The sequence below is a fragment of the Eretmochelys imbricata genome, chromosome 2 (assembly GCF_965152235.1).
Source record: "Eretmochelys imbricata isolate rEreImb1 chromosome 2, rEreImb1.hap1, whole genome shotgun sequence".
Classification (NCBI taxonomy): domain Eukaryota; kingdom Metazoa; phylum Chordata; order Testudines; family Cheloniidae; genus Eretmochelys; species Eretmochelys imbricata.
Genome location: NC_135573.1, coordinates 142,644,877 through 142,665,457, shown reverse-complemented (window position 1 = coordinate 142,665,457; position 20,581 = coordinate 142,644,877).

The window sequence follows — 20,581 nt, the reverse complement described above, 5'->3', positions numbered from 1 at the left end:
ATTCAAATCACAGCAAGCATTCCCACCAGCCTCCGCAAAAACAAACAAGAAAAAAGACTGGAATTCATTCAGCACCAGCTTCAGTTTCACAATACCTATAATTGCTCCCAATGGACTAATGAGGAAGCCAGCTCTCAGTCTCATAGGAAATGCTAACAGCCGCTCGGAAATAAAAGACACTTGGTGTTGTACAGCAGATGAAGCCAGCTCCTAAAAACACAGGGTGTGGGTGTGGGTGTGGGGGCGCTATTATGAATGTAAGGCTTTCAATTATTCCATCATCAACTTTGTCTTTCTTTTGTGGCACTGACTATTTTAAACTGAACCGTTGCACACAGGATGGCTATATTTATAAGTCTAACAAAATATGGTGAGAATCACCCAAAATAAATGGCTAATGTGGGAAAAATCAATTATTGCTTGGAAACAGCTTTAGGTGGGTGTTCCCAAGCTGCTCCATTCAGACAAGTTGCATTATTCTAACTGCTTATTTAATCATCCGTTTAGGTTTCCAGGCTTAGATCAAATCTAATTACTACCTTGTGAATGGTAGATTACTAATATTTTCACATAAGACTATCTGCATTAAAATTCACTATGTCAATGACTCATCTTGTTTGCTCTTCCCCTGGACTAAGAATCAGATTGCACAATCTTTATACTTAAATTCAAGGATTCATAATGGAAATGATTAATTCTCATTTCAATGCACTTGACATTCTTGGACCTTTTAGGCTTACAGTACATACAGTGGAAATGGTGGAAAGCAGCATCTATAAAATCTTGTAAAACACAATTCACAATAACCAGTTCTCTACACAGGGACTAACCTAGTCAAAACTGGGATTCATGCCTCACTACTAGCAGGGTGCTCAAATTTTTATTGCACTTTTTTAATGTTCTAATGTTATAATATAAACCAGATTTTGATTCTCTATGTTGCATGAGAACTAACCTCCTTGATATAATGAATGATTAAGAGCAAGGGACAGCTTCTCATTACACTTGTCATAATATTTTCCGGAACAGTAAAGCTGTTAAGATTAAACTTTCAAATACCATAGCAACTCATCTGTAGCTCCTCTCAACATATTTTTAATGCATCATGTATTGTTTGGGAAAGCGTTCTCCTGTACAAATGTTCAAAGTGAAAATTAATGTTAAATGCTAATATGTAACCTTGCACAATGCACGTTTTTGGTTCTCTCGCCTGATTTTGGCACCAATAAAACTTGTTCTTGCAATGCATTTCAAAGAACTACTTTTATGTCTTAGGCTACTAAAATAAAACAAAAGGATGAATTTATTTTTAACAGGAAAAAGGGATCAAGTCATAATATTAATACCTAAAAGGCCACAAGTCAAAAAAGATTATTTTAAATGATTGCAGCACATTTTGCACTGCCCCTCATTAGGGGCCTCAGGAAACACTGTCCTTTCCATCCACAAAAGGGACTACAAGCCATATCCACTTTCACAAATTAATGATACACTGAGATATCTAACACCCCTTCTTCCTCTTACTACCATTTAGTATGTCACTTTCAGTATTAATGAAAAATTGAGCAGGAATAAAAATACTCCTGAACACAGTATATTATGAATTTGTTTTATTTGACAAAATACACTGAAAGAGATGTATCTCATTTGATTAACCTCTATTTTCATTTAACACCAGGTGAATCACTATGACCCTCAAAACTGAAATATCCTAACATAGACTGACACATTAACTGATCAAAATTGTTCGGATCGCTACATAAAATTGAAGATATTTCATCCTAACAAAAAGATTAATTTGGAAAGCTTGCAGCGTTCATGAGATAATTGCACTCTAGGGATTAGTAACATAAAACTGCTTCATCTCTCCTCATAAGCCAAGGATATCATTATTTCAAACTAACCACACCCTTATCAAGCTTTCTTCCTTAATTAACATGCTAACAGCTTTTTATTCAAAACAACTAACACCTGCCTACTGTATTTTTCACTCCATGCATCTGATGAAGTGGGTTTTAGCCCATTAAAGCTTATGCCCAAATAAATGTGTTAGTCTCTAAGGTGCCACAAGAACTCCTCATTGTTTTCACTCTTTTCTGCAACTCTTTTCTATTACCTTTAAGGATGGTGCACGAGTTATCCCTTTCCCTGCTGCTATGTAGTGCTATGAAGTGTGCATCAGAAAAGCTAAGCAGTGATCAAAACCAGTGAATATCTAGGTGTGGCAGAAGAGGTTGTTCACTTCTGGCTGATCTAAAGTTACATTACATGCACACAGTCAAATATTCTAATTAAACCTAGATGTATCCTGTTGTATTATTTACCAGTTCCAGCTTTCAATATTGCTTTGCTTACTCCTAGACAAGTTGTACAAGGGGCTGTTCTGTTCCAAACATGGCCAGTGCCTCACCCTTTCAGTTTGGTTTTTAAGAAGTTTAATCTCTTTTTAGCAACTGGGTAGGAATGATTGTTTCTGTGCAGTTTTAAAGCCTTCTCCAAACAACAGGCTATTGGTACTGGTGATAATCCAGCACTTGGCTAGGTGAGGGAGGAGTAGCAAAAAAGCCAAAACAAAATTTCCTTCCTCTTGGGAACTAAAGGAAAAAGTGGAGAGAAAAATATTAAGGCAAAAAGGAAGTGCTTCTCTCCTTCTTGTGGCACCTTAGAGACGAACCAATTTATTTGAGAGTAAGCTTTCGTGAGCTACAGTATGCATCCGATGAAGTGAGCTGTAGCTCACGAAAGCATATGCTCAAATAAATTGGTTAGTCTCTAAGGTGCCACAAGTACTCCTTTTCTTTTTGCGAATACAGACTAACACAGCTGCTAGTCTGAAACTTCTCTCCTTCTAAGTGTATTGAGATCAACTGAGTACAGCTGTGACATCTAGCAATAACACAAAGCACATGTCAAAACACTACTGGCATCCTTGTCCTTTATCCCAGACCTAACATGGGCTGATTGGACTCCAAACCACAAACCGGCTTGAGGGAAAGAAGGGGGAGCCAGGAGCCAGAAGCAAAGCTAAATTGACCCAGCTGTAATAACAAAGACACAAGGCTCATACCACAAGAGCTTTTTAAAAGAAAACACCGCAATTTAAAAGTTCTGTCATATAGATTAGGAGAAGGGAAATTCAGAGAATTTCTGGGTTTCACAAAGCTTTGTGAAAGCTGTCATGGAATGTATGTTTAAAGCAGTGTGAAAGGGATCTACCCATGTAACTCCTATTAAATTCCATACAAACCTTTGAAAAGTTACCCAAAGATGTTTTATGAAACAGTTAGAACTTTTCATTTCTCCAGGAAATCTTTCAAAGATGTAAATATAATGCAAACCTAATGTTACACACAGTTTCTAAAAGGTCTATAGTTCCAGAATGCATAAATATCTAAATAAAGTACTAGAACTCTCTCTATTTTAGAGGCCTTTTGAAATTAAATTGTACCAAGTATACCCTTTTTATTTTTAATGGAAAGAACCCTTCCTCTCTCTCAGGACCCAGTTGTTAACCAGTGCTTATTTTTTTCTCAGCAGCCACTTGTCCTCTCCAGTCTTCTTATGATACCCACCTTCCCTTTGTACTAAAAAGTCATTGTAACATATTGCTTTCAGCAAACAGGGGCTGCCATCAGTATTGCTTTCTAGATTAGTTTGCAAGGCATTCTTGCAGAGCAGTACAGCTCACACTTGAAGATTGAGTCACACCATCATCTTCGCTTTAAGGGGATGAATACAGTGGAATTTTGGACTAGGTGTGGGTGAGGCACTGGAAGCATGGTTCTAGATGGAGCCCTGATACTAAGAGTAGATAGAGGTTAAGGAAGTGGCAGAGGGGATCAGATCTCCCAACGCTTCCATGTATTTCCCTGAGATTTCCCTGGGCAACTGCAGGGTTGGCATAGTGTGTGGCTCTCCAACACTGCAGAGAGATAAATCCCCGCCCCTTATTACTGCAGGACAGTTCAGAGCATCTTCAAGTAGAAACTCTTGAGTCCCAATCTGGTAGATACTAGAGGCATGGTCCTGAAAGAGAAGTGAACATTCCTGCAAAGGTGTTGAGTGCCCTCAACTCTGACAGGTCTCATCACCTCACGGGAGTGCTTAGCAAATTTGCAGAACTGAACCATGGGTGCTATGTAAAATGTCTGGATCTTAAGCAAGATCATGTCCTCTTTCTTGGGAAAAACTAATAATAGAAGGGCTGAAGTTATTTTGAAAACTGCTTTTTCTTATGTTGTCACAATCATAAAATATGTATAGCTTTTGTCAAAACCGCTTTTTACTTGACAAAGTTCCATTGGGCAGAAAACAGTAGAATAACCTAATAGAGCAAACTCAGATTGAAGGTTTCAGAGTAGCAGCCGTGTTAAGTCTGTATTCGCAAAAAGAAAAGGAGTCTTGTGGCACCTTAGACTCTAAGGTGCCACAAGTACTCCTTTTCTTTTTCAGATTGAAGGACTAGTCATTTCTTCCCACAAGTCTGTCTGCTTTTTGATAAACTGGAGAAAATATGTACTTTGGCATTTTGAAAGGTGATAACTCCTTTCACTCCTCTCCAAAGTTGCTGCATAACCCTCTTATTATCTCCTGAGTAAGCAAAAACAAAATGAGTGGAGATGAATAATGAAAGCACTGTTGGCACAGATTTCCCAACAGTTTTATTAGGCACTCTACGTAATACCTCAGATATCCAGAGGAAAGGATCAATGCATACACAAAGTTTTTAAAAGTGGAAAAGAAATTAGAAATGTATTCTTCCTTTCTGGATATCTCACAAAAAGCCAGATTCTTATGATTATTTGACTTTGTATGACTTTGAAGTCTTATCTGAGGGATACATCAAAATATAAACAAAATAGAGGGGACCATGGAATGAAGAAAGTCAAACAGGTATTCCAGAGGTCCTCACTAGGAAATTTTTAAAGGCGGAGATGCCATTTCCTAAGTTGTTAAAATACCTCATTTGATTATTTTATGCACTAGAATTCTGATTTTTTTATATGAAATTCTCTACATGTACAATGCACCCACTGTGTGGGGGGACAGCATAAAGTCCCCTGCACCACGGATGATTGGCAAAGAGGCTGGGTAGGGAGAACGCAGGGATTTAGACATGCAAGAGTATTTGTGCCAGCCTCATTTAAGCCAGCACATCCCCTATGTAATCCTTCTGCATACCACCTAATTACTCAGGATTCATGTGGGTGAAGTTGATTTTTCCCTCCTTAAATAATTTGACATTGTTAGACTTCAAAGCTTGAACTTTTGGGGGAGGGTAGGGGGGGTCTTCTATGATAAATGGTACTGGTAGTACTGCCTGTTATAAGTACTGCCCGACACTTCCCATTATAATACCCTCTTTTCACTTGCTTTGCCAAACTTTAACTATTTGGGTTTAGCCTGAAATTTTCCATGCCACGTATTTGCCTCAACCTTTTTTTTTTTTTTTTTTTAATTTCAGCCAAAACAATTCAATCATTTCTGAGAATGATATCAGGTGAAAATATGCCGTTTTGCCAATGTTAAACAATTCTGGTGATCTTTTCTATGAAAGGTTGTAGTAGTCACACACGTTGGAGCAGGGACATGAAATTTGGCCTTTATGGCAGAGAGGTGTCTTTTGCTGCCTTGTGAAAATCTACCTAGATTTGCCCAAGTTATAGGCCTTTGAAAAATCACAGTTTGCACATGCTAAGTACAGATTTACTAGCTTTGTAGCAGCTAAATTCCCCAGAAATCCTGTCTACACTAGCATGCTTCAGCGCAGGGCTGAACAGGACTTACCATAAAAATTGCATTTCTGGGTCACTACAGGCCATGCTGGACCCAGGCCTAGATAGCTGAACAGACAGCAGGAGCTGTGTCTTTCCTGTGTGCTCAGTGTCCCTCAGGGCACTCTGATAGACAGTGTAGAGAAGGAAGATTCCTGATTCAAATACCGAAGGGAGAAGAGCTGAAACTGTATAGGGGACAAGGGGGTGAGGGGAGGGACACAGGGACTGGAGGGGCATGGGTAGTTGGGGGAAGACGGGCTGGAAAGGAGATTAGCACCGTAGGTAGCCCTTATCAAGTTTTATTGTATAATTATAATTATGAATACTTAAATGAACACAGAAGATTTTTTTTTTAATTGCAGGCTGACTAATACAACATACGTATTGGATGCACAACGACAGTGTGCAAACAAATTATTTCATTTTAGGATATGAGTCCTGTCATGAATTCATGCTTGAAGAGCTGTATATTAGCCTATATAAATTTATTCTCTCAGACATAAGAGTATTCAGGTATTTCTGCATCTAGTTCATTTTTTTTCCTGAGAATCTTCAAAGCAAGCAATCTTAAATTGTGTGCCCACTCAGCTCACAGTTTTATTATCCTTATGTGGAATTCATTAGCATCTCTCAACTCATTTTCTATAATGTTTTACAAGTGCTCATGTAATATGTAATATGTGAGCACTCATTTTAAAACATTATAGAAAATGAGTTGAGTGCTAAGGAAATTCAAATAAGGACAATGAAACTATATCCTGAGAGGATACACAATGTACACACACAATGTACACAAAATGTACAAGATACACAAACACACACACAGAGTAATGTGTGTGCACTCATTGTAAAACATGTATTCTAGAAACATTTACATATACAGAGAGAAAAATACCCACATGCTCGTATGGCTATCTATCACAGACGTGTATATATGCACACACAAATATATAATACATTAAAAAGTACAAGAAATATATGTTTGAGATATTTTATATTACTTCAAACATGATTAAAAACATACTTTTAGCTAGACTACCTTGAGATATCCCAAAATCAATGCAAATGATCTACATTTATATTAGATGAATGATCATGGAACTATTGCTTATGACATTTCTAATCACATCTTAATTTTATTTTTAAGGAAAGAAATTATTTTTATATCTTGTAATGCTTATTTTTTTTTAAGGCTGAGCCATATATTTGTGTAAACCTACTTTATAGCTCTTAGGACTGAAAGAATATTATGTCTTGTGAAAATCATGCATGATTTGTTATTACAATTGTATATCCAAAGAAAACAAATATTATAGCGAGAATGGTTCACCATTTATTATCCATGAGTTGATGACGTGTTCAGTTTCAAATCCTAACCTAAGGATTTGAACAGGGGTCTCCTAATTTTCAAGAGGAAGCTCTAACCACTGTACTATGGGATATTCTGATAGGGAACAACCTCTATCTCTCCTGCTGAAGATGGTCCACTGTGGATAAATAATAAGTCACTGGAGCAGGGGGACTGGACCCAGGGTCTCCCATGTGGGTGTCCCAACCACTGGACTACAGAGTCATTCTCTCTCTAGCCCAATGACTATTTAAGTATTTATCCACAGTGGACCAGTCATTGGCCCAGAAAGAGAGAGAGAGAGCACACCCTGGCTTTTGTGGATCACATTCTAAAAGCTCTGTTTCTCCCCACACCTTGTACAGAGAGCTTAGGCACCTAACATGGTTTTGTGGATCACAGTGTTACTTCTTTGATTTTTCTAGGGGCTGTTCAGCATTGCAATGACTCAATTCCTTCATGGATTCACCTTAAGTAACTTGCTCAAGGTCACATATGAGGTCTGTGACAGAGCAGGGAACTTAACTTGTGTCTCCTAAGTTGTAGGTGAGTGCCCTAACCACTGGGCCATCAACTCTGCTAAATAAAATCCTATCTCAAGGGTTTGATTTCAATTACATTTACATCACATTATCACAGAAAACCCCACCTTTTAAAAGACTAACTGTGCAGCATGAATAAAAGAAGTATGAATGAGGAGGAAACGGGCCAAAGGGAGTTCTGACTAGAGTTCATCATGATTTTTTTTGACAAAATGCTTTTTTGTCAGAAAATGTCTATTTATCAAAACTGAAAGAGTCAATTTCAACTAATTTCCTGTTTCAAATATTTTGAAAAAAAAGTTTCAAAATGATCAGAATATCCCATTTTGACATTTTCAAAATAAAGTTCAATATTTTCATTTGAAACAACTTTTTGTTTCAATATTTAAATTAATTTATAGTAAAATACAAACAAAAAATCAAAATGAAATGTTTCAAAATTATCAAAACAAAAAGTTTCAATTGGCCAAATCAAAAAAAAATTGCAGAGGGAGGGAGTTCATGAAAGTTTTTTTTCAGATTTCAACTTTTGTCTTAACTTGAGGTAGATAGGAAAAAAAATTTCTGCCCAGCTTCATTTCTGAACTGTCAGAGCCCATCCATTGTCTAGATTGTTTCTATTTCTTCTGGATATATATATCTAAAATATTCCAACTTTAATATCTTGATTTTTCTGTATCTATATCATACCTATAGCATCACATTCCCATTCACCCAGCAACTTATAAGTCTAGAGAGCTCACCATGACCCCTGAGTTACATTTTCTCCATCTCTATGTGTTCAACAGCTACCAATGCTTTAGAGATCTAATGGCCTTCAGTTTGTTCTGATGAAGTGTGACTCTTCAGAGCCATATACCTTTAACCTTCTTCTGCACTTCTCCACTGTATGTTGTTTTATCTCCAAAATTCAGAGCAGACTTCAAATGACAGGGGATCACCCTTTAACTTTCCCAGCTGGTGAGGTCACAGCATTTAAATTGCTTTCCTTGTGGATCTTGCAGAATGATACAGAGAAGAAATACTCTTTTAGACAAAGTCACATACATTCTGCTCCCTCCCCCTTGAGAGATACAAGAGCTTGGTATATAGTAGGCATGGACAATTCAGTCTGAATTACTCAAAAAGTTACTATGGCATCAGAAACTAAAATGTATTCCTCTAAATGGATGTTAAATAGCAAAACATAAAAAGCAGAAGACAACACATTGCATAATTGTTTTGGCTCATTTACACTTCACTTTCCATAATTCTTCATTAAAGTTTAATTTCTCATGATAATCAGAGTTGCCAACCTAAGCTCTAAAGTATTATTCTTTTTGCAATGAATATTCGACTGCTTTGAAGTCAATGTGTAATTAGCTTAAAATACAAAGGTTACAAGTCTCTCTTATTAAAGCCCATATCTCTGTTCTCCTTGGCAAGAATAAACAAGTCTCTTCCAAACAGAAATTTCAAGAAAATATTAAAGGGAGTGGAAAATCCATTATACATCACTGAAGAACAGAAAACTACAAACCAAAAACATGCTTATACAGCATCAACCACATGCTGTTGAAGCTGGAAAGTAAAAAGCCAGGACATCTGTGACAACACACTACTTCCGTCTGCCTCATGTTTCCCCAGCTGATTAATCTAGGAAAGTGTCAAACTGTTACGGATGTACTAGAATATACTGTGTTTCAAGTATTTCATTAAGCCTCTGTATGCTTAACTGAGAGCTCTTACCTGATTGAGGTCATTCTCAAAACAACAGGTTTCAGAGTAACAGCCGTGTTAGTCTGTATTCGCAAAAAGAAAAGGAGTACTTGTGGCACCTTAGAGACTAACCAATTTATTTCAGCGATGAAGCAAGCTGTAGCTCACGAAAGCTTATGCTCAAATAAATTGGTTAGTCTCTAAGGTGCCACAAGTACTCCTATTCTCAAAATACTTCACCAATGAAGCAGGCTGCTCTCTTCACTTGAGATAATAAGGTTAAAAACATCACTTTCAAGGCACCATCCGTACTTTTAAGAACTTTTTCAGTGTTTAACATTTGTTAACAATGAAATTGTGATTGCTGGAATTTGAAAAACCCAGTTCACCACTCATCTATTTATTATTTAATATAAATTTCACCTTTTAGAAATAAGAATTAATCCTTTTTTTAGGATCAATCATCTGGAAAACATAATAATACGTACACACATTTGTCATTCATACAAATGTGATTGAATAAATCCATCCTAACAGCTCTGTTCGCCAGTAGAAAAAAATAAGCTGGAAAAGTAACTATGGACACATATATATAACCTTTTACAAGTTATCAAATTAAAAGAGACAGCCTCTTATCTCAACTCACACATACACACACATACGAACTATATATTTTGTTCTATGTTAGCCCCCTGAACTTGAAACACTGGAGCAACTTGAAGCAATGGAAGAATATTAATGCTAAAATATACCATTTTTTAGAAAGTATCATAGTTCAAGTAGGTGCTATATACTGTAAGAACCTCTGCCAATGCTAATTTTGATCTTAAGTATAATTTCTTTTCCAGTTTTGGCCGGAGTACAAACTGCCAATTAGGCAAGATTACAGAATTACAGAGAGAATTCCTAATATGTTTAATATCCAATAAGCAATATGTTAAGGCCACCAAAGTTGAGGCCATCATTTGTAATCTAAAATTAGATTTTAACTCTAATTTGCAGACACTTGCACCACCTCCGGCTTCCCTTTGATGTCCTTATTTATGCTACTCCCCACTTAAAATTAAACAAACAAAAGTGTGTGCGCTGTGGCTGCATGTTCCAAAGATGTAGGTAATTGAGCAAATTAACCTGTTTGATACCCAATATACCGGAAACAAAACTATCCACAAAATGACAGTCTTGCTCTGGACTGAGTATTGTTTTTATCAGCATTAAACAACACGGCCCTTATCTGGAGAAAAACAAAGAATAAATGCAAGAAGCAGAAGAAAAGGAGCTTAGCAAAAACCAATTATATCTTGCTAAATTGTACTTTACACTTTCCCTCTGAGTGAGCCCCTACTTTTCTTTTTCTTTTTAATGGATCCCTTTAATGTGCTTGAGGTAAAGAAATGACATGTGGTATATTCTTCTGCAGAAGGATCTGCAGTAGCGCAGCTTGCACCAGTCTATTGCACAGGTGTTTTAGTTTATATTTGCTACTTAGCTAGGTAGAAAATGAGGGAAAGAATTCCTTACAGTTATTCACAGAGAAGACATGCAGACAGAGCATTTCTATGGCACTGGTAATGATGTCCAGGTCAAAGCCCCCCAAAAAAGTTCCTTCTTCTCTTCACTAACACCAAACTATTACCTGAGAATATATACAGCCTGCTCCACTGATATGGAGTCACTAAGGAGATGGATGAAGTAATGTATATCCACACACAGAATATATCTGTGAACATAAAGGCCATGGCACAAATGTAAGCAATACACTCCCTTTAGTGTTAAATAACAGATGGCGCAAGTCACTTGAGAATCTCTGTGTAACAGTCCAACAGAATGGAGGTGATCTGTTGTTAACTGAGAGGAGGAAGCAGAATTTTATTCCATTACTATCAGTGAAATGAAAAGAACATCACACACTAGGCTTTCATACTTGGGAAGTGCCCAGCCACAAGCCACCAGGAGCAAAGCTAGTTTTACATGTTATAGCTGAAAAACAACTGTGTGATAGGCCAGTCACATTAATAGTCATAAAATGTTGAAATCTCTGTTTGAGTTTGTAACCTAACTTCTTACAAAGGAGAGAAAAGGTGGGTGAGGCTGCCGAGGCAATACCTTGTATTGGACCAACTTCTGCTGGTGAGAGGGACAAACTTTCAAGCCACACTGAATTCTTCTTCAGGTCTGGGAAAGGTACTCCAAGGGCCACAGATAAATGCAACATGGAATTGATTGTTTAGCATAAGTGGGTAGCACATATTCTAAGGGACCATTCAAGGTAGAGTGTCCCATTAACACCTTTGCAGTCCTAGGACAAAAAGAGGGGTAGTGGGTTACAGATTGTTGTAATAAGCCATAACAGAACTTTCTGGAGGGCTTTGACATGGACATGAACCAGTGAAAGAGTGATTGGAGCAGTGGGACTGGACCTATGGTCTCCCACGGGATTGTTCTAACTATTGGACTACAGAGTCATTCTCTCTCCATCTCTCTGGCCTCATGACTGATTTTGAAATGGAGGGGACAAGGGGCAAGAAGCTGCCTGACTCCTGGCAGTTGGTTCCTATTGCTTCATTATCATGCACATTGTGTAAAGACAGGTTTCAGAGTAACAGCCGTGTTAGTCTGTATTCGCAAAAAGAAAAGGAGTACTTGTGGCACCTTAGAGACTAACCAGTTTAAATAAACTGGTTAGTCTCTAAGGTGCCACAAGTACTCCTTTTCTTATTGTGTAAAGAGTTGTCACTTTGGACGGGCTATCACCAGCAGGAGAGTGAATTTGTGTGGGGGGGTGGAGGGTGAGAAAACCTGGATTTGTGCTGGAAATGGCCTAACCTGAAGATTACTTTAGATAAGCTATTACCAGCAGGACAGTGGGGTGGGAGGAGGTATTGTTTCATATTCTCTGTGTATATATAAAGTCTGCTGCAGTTTCCACGGTATGCATCTGATGAAGTGAGCTGTAGCTCACGAAAGCTCATGCTCAAATAAATTGGTTAGTCTCTAAGGTGCCACAAGTACTCCTTTTCTTTTTGCGAATACAGACTAACACGGCTGTTACTCTGAAACCTAGCAGAGATAGGTGCCTCTCAGCAACTTGGACTTAGGCACCTATCTCTGATGGAGAGCGGGGCTTAGCATACCTGTTTTTGACATCTCCCATTAGCTAGTTTAGGCAAGTCCCTGCTTAGCATGCTGGCTTTTGTGGATCATATTCTTAGGCGCCCATCTCTCCCCATTCATTGTATAGAAGCCTAGTTGCCTAACTCAGGCTTTGTGGATCACTGTGTTTTGCCTGTGATTTTCTCGGCACCTAAAAGTTAGGCACTGTGATATTCAGTGTTCCAATTCCTAAGTCAGTTTGTGGTTCCCACTCGGAGTCCTGTGGGAAGTGCTTTCTGAAGCAAATTGAAATATATCATCAATATCAGTTAGAGAATAAAGGAACTGTTTACCCATGAGCCACTCCAGTTAAACCTCATGCAGATTGGGTGCAAGTTTAGGATGATGTCTGAGCCACAAAGCTTCTAAACTCTACTGAACACAGATAAACATGGTAAAACAATGAACTAACATTTAGTAACACTTTGATATATATATAGCGCTTTTCATCTGGGGATCTCAATGCACACCTCAGTCATTAACCTTCCCAATAGCCCTATGAAGTTGAACTAAGTAGGTGTACAGAAGGGTACTGTGAGGCACAAAGAGTGCTAGATAACTTGCCCAGTATTACATAGAAAATCTGTGACAGAAACAGGACTCACGTCTCATTGTACAGACTCTTAATCTGCTTCTCAAACCATTAAGCCACATTTCACTTTATTCCGAGAGACTTGCAGTCCATTCCAAAGTACACTGCATCATTTCTTTGTGCACCCAACATTCAGACATGGGAATTTTACTCATTCCTGTGAAAACATATAGTGTTCCAGTTCCATACAGCGTTTTAAGGAGTTTGGGGGGGAAGGGCTTAGGGGGAAATGTATGATGCTTATTTCCATTTTAATCTCAACTGTCCTAAGCAATTCTAGTAACATGAGTTTTCCCATTTGAAAAAAATTTCATAACTATTATTAAATGAACAGTTAACCAAAGACCTTCACTAGGAAAAAAATTAAAATAAACCAACAAAAAAAAATTGTAGCTGGAAACTATTTTTCATGACAGACTTATAATCAATGCCATTTTACAAACTGAGCTGATAATATAAGATCTAAGTTAGCAAAATAAATCATCACTGCAATTTACAACTGATCAGAAAATATTAACAGCCTCAGGCAAATCAGTCATTAACTGCTACTGATTTGCAGGGTAACATAGCATTAATAATTCAATAAAAAGAGGCTTTGAGCAATAAAAGCTTAGGGTTATTTATTTAACCAATTAGATTCTTTCTGGCAGCATCCCTGCTTTTGTAAATATGAGTAAACCATGCATGTTCTTCAATTAATCATGAGAATTGTAAACTACAAATCTGCAGTCCCTGCCTTTCAGTTGGAGAGATGCACTGCATGAGAAGCCCTCAAGATTGAGAGGAAAAATACAATTTCTGCTACTTTTGTAGGCATAATTTATAGTCTCTCTCTGTGGATTAGAGAGTTGGCACTTAGACGATGGGCTAATTAGAAAAGCTTGGCCACTAGTGCCTAACGATCCACTCCTTGTGCACCATTTTCCTAATCCTCTGAGACACAGGTACAAATTGCACCTATAAAAAGTTATAATCCATTAACATGCATATGAGGTGCACCTTCTTACCACTAATGTTTAACAATTATCTCTGATCTATTAAAGAGACTGGTACAGACTAATCTCTAAAATGTTATACTGAATCATCCGATATGTCATTTATTAATAGTTTTATTTTGTTTTAAAAGCAGCGTGATATGTCATTACTATGATATTTGTAGGCTTGGTTACTGCATTTTTAATGTATGGAATGCTTCAGCTCTCCCTCTCTTGGAGAATTGATCTCTGACTCCCACAATACATATAAACCAACTGGGCAAAATTCTCTTCTGTAAAGAGTAAGTAAGTAAGTTCTTGCTTCAGGTCTCTTGCTCAGTGAACCAAACTAGCTGAAATCTCTGAAGTGCACTGGCCTTATGTGTTGGATATTCAATCTTCTGTCTTAGCCCTGCAATGGCAAACCATTTTTATTTTATTTTATTTTTGGCTCTGCTTATTTTGGATAATAGCCAGAATTAGTCATGAGTCTTTCACGGAGGTCACAGAAGTCATGGATTCCAGGACTCCCTGACTTCCACAGCTGCAGCCGCTACTCCAGAGGCACCCTGGGACCTGCCACACTGGCTGTAGCCCGGGTGGCCCCAGGCAGCTGGTCCCGGGTGCTGCTCCTGAGCAGAGGTTGGGGAGCAGCAGCGGTGCCCTGGGCCACACACACACACACACACACCCCCTGAAGGAGCAGCGGCGGGACCATGGGCCACCCCCACCCAGAGAAGCAGCGGCGGGACCCTGGGACACCTGCCCCCAAGAGCAGTGGTGGGGCCCCAGGACACCCTCCCTAGGAATAAACGCGACTGCCAGAGCACACCCCTACCCCCAGAGCAGCAGCATCCGCAGGAGCATTCCCCTCCCCCAGCACCTAAGATTTAGTTAGGGGTATTTTTAGTAAAAGTCATGGTCAGGTCACTGGCCGTGACTTTTTATTTATTGCCCCTGACCTATCCATGACTTTTACTAAAAATACCTGTGACTAAATCATAGCCTTAGTTATGACAAATCATACAATCTGCTTCTAGCTGATGACAGAACCAGCTTAGACTAATGAAAGAATTGGAAATATATTGTTGCTTTTTACACAGAGGTGAGGGGCTTAGGGCCCAATTGGCCCCCACTTAAACAGGTGAAAACTCCCACTTAAATCAAGTGTATTCAGAATTCATAGAATCATAGATAATCAGGGTTGGAAGGGACGTCAGGAGGTCATCTAGTCCAATCCCCTGCTTAAAGCAGGACCAATCCCCAACTAAATCATCCCAGCCAGGGCTTTGTCAAGCCTGACCTTAAAAACCTTTAACGAAGAATATTCCATCACCTCCCTAGGTAACCCATTCCAGTGCTTCACCACCCTCCTAATGAAAAAGTTTTTCCTAATATCTGATTTAAACCTCCCCCACTGCAACTTGAGACCATTACTCCTTGCTCTGTCATCTAGTACCACTGAGAACAGTCTAGAGCCATCCTCTTCGCTACCCCCTTTCAGATAGTTGGAAACAGCTATCAAATCCCCCCTCATTCTTCTCTTCTGCAAACTAAATAATCCCAGTTCTCTCATCCTCTTCTCATAAGTCATGTGCTCCAGCCCCCTAATAATTTTTGTTGCCCTCCTCTGCACTCTTTCCAATTTTCCCACATCCTTCTTGTAGTGTGGGGCCCAAAACTGCACACAGTACTTGACACAGATGAGGCCTCACCAATACCAAATAGAGAGGAATGATCACGTCCCTCAATCTGCTGGCAATGCTCCTACTTATACAGCCCAAAATGCCATTAGCCTTCTTGGCAACAAGGGCACACTATTGACTCATATCCAGCTTCTCGTCCACTGTAACCCCTAGGTCCTTTTCTGCAAAACTGCTGCCTAGCCACTCAGTTCCTAGTCTGTAGCAGTGCATGAGATTCTTCCATCCTAAGTGCAGGACTCTTCACTTGTCCTTGTTGAACCTCATCAGATTTCTTTTGGCCCAATCCTCCAATTTGTCTAGGCCCCTCTCTATCCTATCCCTACCCTCCAGCGTACCTACCACTCCTCCCAGTTTAGTGTCACCTGCAAACTTGCTGAGGGTGTAATCCACGCCATCCTCCAGATCATTAATAAAGATATTGAACAAAACCGGCCCCAGGACTGACCCTTGGGGCACTCCGCTTGATAGCAGCTAGACATGGAGCCATTGATCAATACCCGTTGAGCCCGACGATCTAGCCAGCCTTCTATCCACCTTACTGTTCAGTCATCCTGCCCATACTTCTTTAACTTGCTGGCAAGAATACTGAGGGAGACCGTATCAAAAGCTTTGCTAACATTAAGGAATAACACGTTCACTGCTTTCTCCTCATCCACAGAGCCAGTTACCTTGTCATAGAAGGCAATTAGGTTAGTCAGGCATGACTTGCATTGGTGAATCCATGCTGACTGTTCTTGATCACTTTCCTCTCCTCTAAGTGCTTCAAAATTGATTCCTTGAGGACCTGCTCCATGATTTTTCCAGCGACTGAGCTGAGACTGACTGGCCTGTAGTTTCTCGGATCCTCCTTCTTCCCTTTTTTAAAGATGGGCACTACATTAGCCTTTTTCCAGTCATCCGGGACCTCCCCGGATCACCATGAGTTTTCAAAGATAATGGCCAATGGCTCTGCAATCACATCCGCCAACTCCTTTAGCACTCTCGGATGCAGTGCATCCGGCCCCATAGACTTGTGCTTGTCCACTTTTTCTAAATATTCGTGAACCACTTCTTTCTCCACAGAGATCTGGTCACCTCCTCCCCATACTGTGCTCCCCAGTGCAGTAGTCTGGGAGCTGACCTTGTTCGTGAAGACAGAGGCAAAAGAAGTATTGAGTACATTAGCTTTTTCCACATCGTCTGTCATTAGGTTGCCTCCCCCATTCAGTAGGGAGCCCACACTTTCCTTGACCACCTTCTTGTTGCTAACATACCTAAAGAAACCCTTCGTGTTACTCTTAACATCCTTTGCTAGCTGCAACTCCAAGTGTGATTTGGCCTTCCTGATTTCACTCCTGCGTGCCTGAGCAATATTTTTATACTCCTCCCTGGTCATTTGTCCAATCTTCCACTTCTTCTAAGCTGCTTTATTGTGTTTAAGATCAGCAAGGATTTCACTGTTAAGCCAAGCTGGTCACCTGCCATTTACTATTCTTTCTACACATCGGGATTGTTTGTTCCTGCAACCTCAATAAGGATTCTTTAAAATACAGCCAGCTCTCCTGGACTCCTTTCCCCTTCATGTTATTCTCCCAGGGAATCCTGCCCATCATTTCCCTGAGGGAGTCAAAGTCTGCTTCTCTGAAGTCCAGGGTCCATATTCTGCTGCTCTACTTTCTTCCTGGTGTCAGGATCCTGAACTCGACCATCTCACGGTCACTGCCTCCCAGGTTCCCATCCACTTTTGCTTCCCCTACTAATTCTTCCCTGTTTGTGAGTAGCAGGTCAAGAGGAGCACGGCCCCTACCTGGTTCCTCCAGCATTTGCACCAGGAAATTGTCCCCTACACTTTCCAAAAGCTTCCTGGATTGTCTGTGCACTGCTGTATTTCTCTCCCAGCAGATATCGGGGTGACTGAAGTCTCCCATGAGCATCAGGGCCTGTGATCTAGTAACGTCTGTTAGTTGCCTGAAGAAAGCCTTGTCCACTTCATCCCCCGGGTCTGGTGGTCTATAGCATCAACCTTGTTGCTCACATTTCTAAACTTAACCCAGAGACTCTCAGGTTTTTCAGCAGTTTCGTACTAGAGCTCTGAGCATTCATACCGTTCTCTTACATACGATGCAACTCCCCCACCTTTTCTGTCCTGCCTGTCCTTCCTGATATTGGAGCCTTAATGTTTGGGGGCCTCCTTGGCATATGTAATTATTCCCAGGGAGACAATCAGGGGAATCAAGTGAGTATTGACAGAGCATGTTTGCTTTGATAATTGGTTTACATTAAAAATAATAATAATAATAATAAGCAACAGAAAACAACCTTCCTGATTAAATAAATAATAAACTAAATGTCAACTTCTCCACACAGATTAGGATTTCTCAAGATCACCTCTGGGAGAAACAATTAAAACAACAACCACCATAGGGCGTTTTATATGTGTTTGAAATTAAACCAATATCTCTAGAAAATTTATGAGATGCTGGTTCTCAGTGTAAATTCAGCCACAAAACATCACGTTTTAATTGACTTTCTTTCATTCTCCAGTTGTTGTTTAACACAAATGGGGCATCACTGACCAAGCTAGTATTTTCAGGAAATGATCCCAAAAATTAGGCACTCAAGTTTATATTTGGCACCTAAACAGAAGGCCTGGGTTTCAGAAGGGATATGCACTTGGCAGGAACCACTGAAATAAAGGGGCGCTATGAGTCTCAGTATCTCTAAAAATCAGGCCATCTATTCAGATACGTAATACGGATTTAGGGCTAGATCCACAAAGGGTCTTGGGTGCTACAATGCTCAGTTTTGCACCACCTAACTTTTAGATGCTTTGCTACCCAGTGGAATCCACAGCCATGGGCAGCACGTGAAACCCCCATTCAGGGAGGATAGCCCCTGCTCTGCCCCTTCTGCCCAAGGCCCCACCCCCTTCTGCTCAAGGCCCTTACCCCCACTCCGCCCCCCTACTCTTGCCTGCCAGGGCCAGAGGAGCCCTGAGCCCCCCACCACAGCCAGAGGAGCCCTGGCCCACCCGCCTGCCTGAGCCACCCCAATCCCTGGCTGGCCAGAGAAGCCCCAAGCCCACAGCCTCAAATGACATGCCTAGACTCCCCGTACAGTGCACAGGGAAAGTTAGTTGCCTAAATATGGAATCCATAAAAACCAGCATGCTGAGCAGGGAGCCACCTAAGCTAACAAATGCTGAGAAAAGGGGCGTTGCCTAAGTCCAGCTCTTCTCAGAAAGCTAAGTGTCTAAGTCTGGCCTGAATGAAGGCTCCTATCTCTCCTTGGAATTCACAGCTGTGAACTCTTTCCTGGAGACAGGTGCCTACGTTTGTTTTTTTTTTTTTTTCCAAGAAATATGGGGCGCGAGGCTTAACAGTGAAATCTTTGGTGAGCTTAAACTCAAAAAGGAAGCTTACAAGAAGTGGAAATTTGGACAGATCACGAGGAAGGAGTATACAAATATTGCTAGAGCATGCAGGGTTGTAATCAGGAAGGCCAAGGCACAATTGGAGTTGCAGCTAGCAAGGGATGTGAAAGATAACAAGAAGGTTTCTACAGGTATGTTAGAAACAAGAAAAAGGTCAGGGAAAGTGTAGGACCCTTAATTAACGGGGGAGGCAACCTAGTGACAGATGATGTGGAAAAAGCTGAAGTACTCAATGCTTTTTTTGCCTCGGTCTTCATAGACAAGAGCAGCTCCCAGACTGCTGCACTGCATAAAACAGCATGAGGAGGTGAACAGCCCTCAGTGATGAAAGAACAGCTGAAAGACTATTTAGAAAAGCTGGACATGCACAAGTCCATGGATCCAGATCTAATGCATCCAAGGGTGCAGGGGGAGTTGGGTGCTGTGGTTGCAGATCCATTGGCCATTATCTTTGAAAAGTCGTGGTGATCGGGGGAGATCCAGAATGATTGGAAAAAGGCAAATATAGTGCCCATATTTTAAAAAGAGAAAAAAGAGAACCCGGGGAACTACAGACCGGTCAGCCTCACTTCAGTCTCTCGCAAGATCATGGAACAGGTCCTCAAGGAATCCATTTTGAAGCAATTGGAGGAGAGGAAGGTGATCAGGAACAGTCAACATGGATTTACCAAGGGCAAGTCATGCCTGACCAACCTGATTGCCTTCTATGATGAGATAACTGGCTCTGTGGATATGGGGAAGTGGTGGACATGATATATCTTGACTTTAGCAAAGCTTTTGATATGGTCTCCCACAGTATTCTTGCCAACAAGTTAAAAAAGTATGGATTGGATGAATGGACTATAAGGTGGATAGAAAGCTGGATAGATCATTGGGCTCAACGGGTAGTGATCAATGGCTTGATGTCTAATTGGCAGCTGGTATCAACTAGAGAACCCCAGGGGTCAGTCCTGGGGCTGGTTTTGTTCAACGTCTTCATTAATGATCTGGATGATGGGATTAATTGCACCCTCAGCAAGTTTGCAGATGACACTAAGATGAGGGGAGAGGTAGATATGATGGAGGGTAGGGACAGGGTCCAGAGTGACCTAGACAAATTGGAGGATTGAGCCAAAAGAAATCTGATGAGGCTCAACAAGGACAAGTGCAGAGTTCTGCACTTAGGAAGGAAGAATCCCATGCACCGCTACAGGCTGGGGACCAACTGGCTAAGAAGCAGTTCTACACAAAAGGACCTGGGGATTACAGTGGACAAGAAGCTGGATATGAGTCAGCAGTGTGCCCTTGTTGCCAAGAAGGCCAATGACATATTGGGCTGTATTAGTAGGAACATTGCCAGAAGATCAAGGGATGTGATTTCCCCTCTATTCGGGACTGGT